A 7053-nucleotide genomic window follows, 5' to 3' on the forward strand; every position below is an offset into this window, starting at 1 on the left:
AACAGAGCTGTCTTTGTGGTTATTTATTTGAAGCTTCAAATACATGATACAATAAAAATAGACACAGGTCTGACAGAGCATAGAATAGTCTGCGAGAGTGTGTGCAGTACAATGTGAAAGCAGAGCTTATATAGAAAAAGAGTGGGAACGTTATAAATCTGTCTTCACACGGCCACATTGTTATTAGACACCTTCTGTCCTTGAGCTGTAGATAGCATAACGGTTCTCAGAGTAGGGAAGTTCTTATGTGACTGTGTGTGAGTCTCCCAGTAGCCAAAGCAGCTCTGTGGCCTTGAAGCGCCTGGGAATAAAACCCAAAGTAGAGATGGAAAGGAAGAAAGAAAGCACATCTCAGGAAATGAGAAGCATTTGGTTTAAGTATATAAGGATATAATAAAAATGTCCACTACAGTTCCCGCACCCGCTCCCGGTTACGCTGCATCTGGCATTCGTCTTAATTTAACCAGTGAAGGCAGTGTTCTCGCCCCCGCTCCTGGTAGATGCTAAACTGCCTGGTTTCCATTAAGCAGGTAGCTGGTGAAGGCTGTGTTCCCGCACCCGCTCCCGGTTACGCTGCATCTGGCAGTCGCCTCTAGCTCAACCAGTGAAGGCAGTGTTCTCGCCCCCGCTCCTGGTAAACTGCCTTATTTACTAATCCAGCTAGGTGAAGGCAGTGATCTCGCTCCCGCTCCCTCTGCCGGTAACGTGGGTGTAATTACATCCCTATTTCTGTTGGGCGAGTAGCGGCGCGGCTCTACTCTTTCCGTTAAGCAGGTAGCTGGTGAAGGCTGTGTTCCCGCACCCGCTCCCGGCTACTCTGCATCTGGCTACCTACAGAATGGCTCATTCATGTAGCGCCTGTATGGCTTCTCTTGAGCCCGAGGACGGCCACGACTGCTGCCCCTCTTGCCTCGGCCTCGAGCATCTAAGGGAAGCTCTCATGGTAGGGGCCTGCATGAACTGTAGCTGCATGACCCGGGCACTCAGAGTGGCTATAATCACTGAGGTGGAACGTCTGGCGGCAGCCAACGGACACCTCTCTGGGTCACATCCTCCTCCAGATCAGTTCGGCCGTCCCTGGCGACTTGAGGGAGCGATGGTCATGGGTGCACCCCCCAATAGGAGGACTAGGAACAGGCTGTCCTCTAAAGTGGATCAGCTAGCTACCGACATGGACACGATGAAGTCGCTCTTCTTGGCCCTTCAGCCAGGGCCCGGTATAGGGGCTGCTAGTGTGCCGCCTGCCCCTCCTTCGGTTGCCGCACCTCTGTATGAGGATGCCTTGTCGCTAGCGGCTTCGGCTTTGAGCCTGCCATCGCCTCCCTGATTCTGGCTCCTGACGAGGCTTTAAGGCCTGAGGTCAGGTGCCCTCAGCCTCAGTGCAGGGTCACAGATGGGCTGCTCTGTAGGGCCTACGACGCAGCGGCACGCATGGGTCGTATCGGGAACTCCCTCTCCCATCTAATGCTGGCCGTCTCCACCTCGCTGCAGCAGGCTCCGGCCGAGCCTTCTTTGCTGGGCCTCAGTGATGCATCACTGCAGGCCTTTGCCCTAATGACTAGGGAATTGGGACGAGTTATTTCCTTTCTGGTACAGACTCGTCGCCAGGTTTGGCTAGCCCAGTCACCACTAACGGAGACATGTAGGAGAGTCCTCCGTAGCGTGCCAGTCGAGCCAGGGGAGCTGTTTGGGTCAGCTGCCCTGGAGGCGCTGGAGCGTGCTGCCCAAGCTAGGCAGACCAGGCAGCAGCTCTCGGGTCTTCGAAGCAGACCCGTGGCCACTCCCGGCAGGCACAGGGGCCGCTCTAGCAGCCGCACTCAGCCACTGGCTTACAGGGGTGGTCTGCAGAAGTCCCAGCGGCCCACTCAACCGGCCAATGACTGTCGTGCCCCAGGTCGCCTGGCTTCCAGGCGGCCTCGTGCTTCAGAGCCTTACCGGCGCCCCCCAGTGGGCTCCAGGGGCCGGGGGGCTGGGCCCTGAAGTCCCGGGGCCAGTCGTCGGCTGTTTTTCCCAGCAGCAGCTCAGCTACTGGGCTGCCTGTACTTCCGACAATTGGGTGGTTTCCACCCTAACCCAGGGCTACGAATTGCAGTTTCGGGCGGGGGGTTCTACTCGGCGTACTTTCTTGTGAGCAAGAAAGTTGGCGGATTCCGTCCAGTTCTGGACCTCAGAGGAATCAACAGATTACTGAAGGTACTGCCCTTCCATATGATAACCACAGCAGACACCCTTCGTGTTGTCACACAGGGGGAGTGGTTCACAACCGTGGACTTGAGGGACGCCTACTTCCACGTGCCAATTGCATCCCATCACCGGAAGTTCTTGAGGTTCGCCTTTCAGGCGACATTATCAGTTCTGGGTGCTTCCCTTTGGTCTCTCCCTCTCTCCAAGGGTGTTCACCAGGGTTGTTGCGGCAGCGCTCGCTCACCTGCAGGCACAGGGCGTGAAGGTCCTGCCATATCTGGACGACTGGCTGGTTTGCGCGCCGTCCCGAGCCCAAGTGGCCCAGGATACGGCGCGCCTCTCATCCCACGTAGCCCGGTTGGGCATAACAGTGAACCCCGGGAAGAGCTGCCTGGACCCTTCCCAACAGGTCACTTACCTGGGGATGGTCCTAGATTCGGTCGCCAAGAGGGCCTACTTGACACCTTGTCGTGTGGACGACATTTCCCACCATCTTTGCATCTTCAGACTGGGCAAGAGGGTGCCTTACATACAGTTCCTCCAGCTCTTAGGCAGACTGACAGCTGCCTCAGCCGTTGTGCCCTTGGGCCTGTTGTCACTGCGCCCCATGCAGATGTGGCTGAACAACTTTCACTTGGACGCCAAGCGGCACAGGCACAAGAGAGTCAGGGTGTCTCAGCGGTGCCTCCACTCTCTGTCCCGCTGGAGGGACAGGGCCTATCTTCTGATGGGTGTGCCCATGGGCGCCATCCCTACCCGCCGGGAGACTGTCACTGTGGATGCGTGTCTCTCTGGGTGGGGTGCGGTGTGACAGGGCAGGACCGTGCAGGGTCAGTGGTCTGCCCAGGAAGGTGCATGCCATATCAATGTGCTGGAGCTTCGGGCGGTGTTGCTCGCACTCATGCACTTTTTACCCCAACTGGCGGGCAGGCATGTGCTCGTTTGTTCGGACAACATGTCCGCCGTTGCCCAAATCAACCACCAGGGGGGCGCCAGGTCCGCACAGCTGCTCCGCGTTTCGCAGAGCCTCTTGCCTTGGGCGCTCCCCCGCCTCGCCAGTCTGCGGGTAATTTGGAGCCTTTTCGGCAGGGCCGAGGTGGACCTCTTTTCCTCGGAAGAGTCGAGGCACTGCCCCCTCTGGTTCTCCTGGACGGAGGGGACCAGCCCATTAGGTCAGGATGCCCTGGCGCACGACTGGCCGGACACTCTCCTGTATGCCTTCCCGCCGCTGCCTCTGATACTACAGACGCTTCAGAGGGTCCTTACTCAGGGGCACAGGCTCCTTCTGGTCGCCCCCCGCTGGCCGGGGAGAGTCTGGTTCTCACTGCTACGCATTCTCTGATGCAGCCCACCGTGGCGTCTCCCCGACAGGAAGGACCTTCTGTCACAGCTCAATGGTCAGATTTGGCATCCCGACCCTCACCGCCTTCAGCTCTGGGTTTGGCCTCTGCAGGGCCCAACCCACTGTTGAGCGGTGTCACGGCATCTGTCAGGGAAACTATCCTGAATGCCAGAGCTCCATCCACTCGGGCACAGTATGAGTGCAAATGGAAGCTCTTCTCCCACTGGTGTGTGAGTAAGGCTGAGAATCCGGGACATTGCTCCGTGGCCACCATTTTAGAGTTTCTGCAGTCCCTTCTGGATAGTGGACGTTCTCACTCCACTTTGAAGGTGTATATGGCTGCTATCTCTGCCCGACATGTCGGAGTCGATGGCGCCACAGTGGGGCGCCACAGGTTGGTGTCCCTCTTTCTAAGAGGGGCTCTACGGCAGCGTCCCCCTAGCACCCCAAGGGCCCCGGCTTGGGACCTGCCCCTAGTGCTGGATGCCCTATCATCTCCTCCCTTCAAGCCCCTGGCCCAGGTCGGGCTTAAGTGGCTGTCCCTGAAGGCAGCATTTCTGCTTGCCATAACCTCAGGGAAGCGAGTCGGAGAGCTTCATGCCCTATCCGTAAGCAGTACATGCCTGAGGTGGAACTCCTATGGCTCGGGTGTCACCCTCTGGTCGAATGTGGCGTTCCTGCCCAAGGTGCTTCCACTAGCCCACTCCAATCGGCCTATCCAGCTGGCACGCTTTAACATTCCATAGGAGAGCGGCACACCTGAGTTCCTGTGCCCTGAGGGCGTATATTGATGCTACTGCCTGTATACGGCAGTCAGAGCAGCTCTTCGTTTGCCATGGCGGCACTAGGAAGGGTCGTGCTCTCTCGAAACAGCGGCTGTCCCACTGGGTGGTGGATACCATCACATATGCCTATGGGGCCAGTGGCCGCCCCCCGCCATCAGGGGCCAGATGTCACTCTACAAGAAGCATCTCAACATCGTGGAGATGCCCCTGGAGACCATCTGCGCCGCGGCGTCATGGGCGTCTTCTGGCATATTCTCCAGGTTCTACCGGGTCAATGTCGCCACTCCTCACCCTCTGGGTGTGGTCTTGGGGCCAAGCTCCGCTGCTTCCAGCTAGGTGAGTAAGTGCTTGCATTCTGCATGACATGGTTGGTATAGGTCATCCAGTGCTAAAGCACCGCCTCTGGCGGTCAGTAGGGACAAAATAGAACGATAGTTACGGCTGTAACTACGGTTCTATGAGTCCCGGATGACCGCCAGAGTTTCCTGTCACTCAGAATTATTGTGTGCTTGCGAGAAGATTCTGGGAACAGATCCTCTGACGACACCGGCTGATATAGCCGGTGTGACTTTGTTGTTATTGGTACTCGAGCTGCGCATGCGCGCGGTGGACATATCCAGTGCTAAAGCACCGCCTCTGGTGGTAATCCGGGACTCATAGAACCGTAGTTACAGCCGTAACTACCGGTTTGAATCATCTTGATAATTGTATATATTGCCTTTGACCTTAGACCTAACTTGTACTTAGCTTGGATACTTGGAGAATTGCTCAAAATATTCCAAACAACCTAAGTCTTGGCTAGGAACTTGGATAACTTGAGACTTTACATGATCTTGTTATGGAACATTTAAACTTAGCAAATCAATAATTACTTTTAGTTTAACTTAAACCTGATTAAAACCTAAATTAAACATATTTTGGATGAGAAGATACTTGACTTATCTGGAATACCTTGACACATGCCTTTAATTTTTCTTGGATATCGAGCAGCTTTAGAATTGTCTTGGAACTTGATCCTCTTATGGATGACTTGATACTTTATCTGAACACATTTTAGGAACTTGTCCAAGTCAAGTCAAACTGGAGTTGGATTCATCTTCAACATTGGACATGTGACAACCCTGTGGTTGTCCACCAGGTGGTGCTGCTGTAACCTGTGTGTTTTTTGTAATCAGCAGTGATGGGACCCACCTGTGGCACTTGATTCCAGGATATAAGAGGGCTGCAGAACAGGCTCTCGCTCTCTCTCAGCTGCCCTGCTCGGTGCAGCAGGACACCGCTCCTCTGTTCTGTTTCATTGTTGGTTGTAACCACTGTGTTGGATAAAATAAATGATAGTTTTTGGCAACTCTGGTATGGAACTGTTGTCCTTATGTTACAAGCAGAGCCAGCTTGTAACATATGGGGGCTCGTCCGATCCAAGAACCAGGTGATAGTTATTTACTTGAGTTGTTTGCCTTGATTGTGTAGACAGTTTGTTCCTGGTGTGAGGCATTAAGGAGTAGCTTTGGAATTACCTTTCCTGATAGGCATAAGCAACATCTCCTTCAGGGGAGTTTGTTGGTCTGTTATTTTTGTGCATAAACATGATTCGACATTTTTTTGTCATGGGTACACGTCCGTGCCTGTCTTGGTGAGTAACAGCTTCGCTGGGGCTTTACCGGGTCATTGGGTACGTGTTTAAAACACCTGTCGTGGCATGCATGAAGACTAGGGTGAGACAAGATAGCTAGTATTGGGTAGGCAGTTAGCTAGGGGAGAGGTATTCCAGAGTGAAACAAAGATATATATATATATATATGTGTACGTGTCTGTGCACCGGGTTCAAGGGAGTTGGCAGAATCATAGCTACATTGACAGATTTTGTGAAGTGTCCCAGTGTGGAACTACTGGAAGAATGTACTAAAGACCAACTGTTAAAAATTGCAGAGCATTTTGAGGTAGACATTCCAAAGCAGGGTCGTAAATACACCATAGTGACTATGTTACAGGCCCAGTTGATACTGCAAGAAGTTCTGCCAGAAGTGGCTGTCAATGATGGCTCCGAGGAGGCTGAAGGCAGCTATAAATCCAGAGCGTCAGAGAAGTGCAGGTTTTTCTTTGTTTGACTTTGGTGAAATGACATTTGAACAGAGAAAGGAAATAATGCTGCTGCAGTACCAACAAGACAGTGAACGTGAGGAACGAGCAACTGCTTGTGAACAGGAAACTGAGATGGAGCGTTTAAGGTTAACTACAGTGGTGCGGGAAGCTGAATTGCAACAAGAGCGTTACAAGTTGGACCTCATCCAAGAGGGTAAGCTTTCTTCTGGGGTGTCCCCAGCTACTTTTGATGTAGCTTATAACTTGAGGTTGTTAACGAAATTCGAGGAGAAGACTGTAGATTCTTTTTTTGAGCGACTTAGCCAAAGACGACAGTGGTCTGATTCAGAAAAAACATTGCTGTTACAGTTTGTGTTAACTGGTAGGGCTCAAGAAGCATTTTCTGCATTAAGTATGGCTGACAGTGAAGATTACTTAAGGGTAAAGACTGCAGTGCTAAAAACATATGAGTTGGTGCCTGAGGCTTACCGTCAGCAGTTCAGGAAGCTAAGGAAGTCAGAAGGACAGACCTATGTGGAACTTGTTCGGGAGCTGACGATGAAATGTAATCGGTGGGTCACGGCTTCCGAAGTAGTACATCTTAATGATTTGAGGGAATTGTTCCTTCTTGAACAATTCAAAGATATCCTTCCAGAACGT

Source organism: Pseudochaenichthys georgianus, chromosome 22, assembly GCF_902827115.2.
Source record: "Pseudochaenichthys georgianus chromosome 22, fPseGeo1.2, whole genome shotgun sequence".
Classification (NCBI taxonomy): domain Eukaryota; kingdom Metazoa; phylum Chordata; class Actinopteri; order Perciformes; family Channichthyidae; genus Pseudochaenichthys; species Pseudochaenichthys georgianus.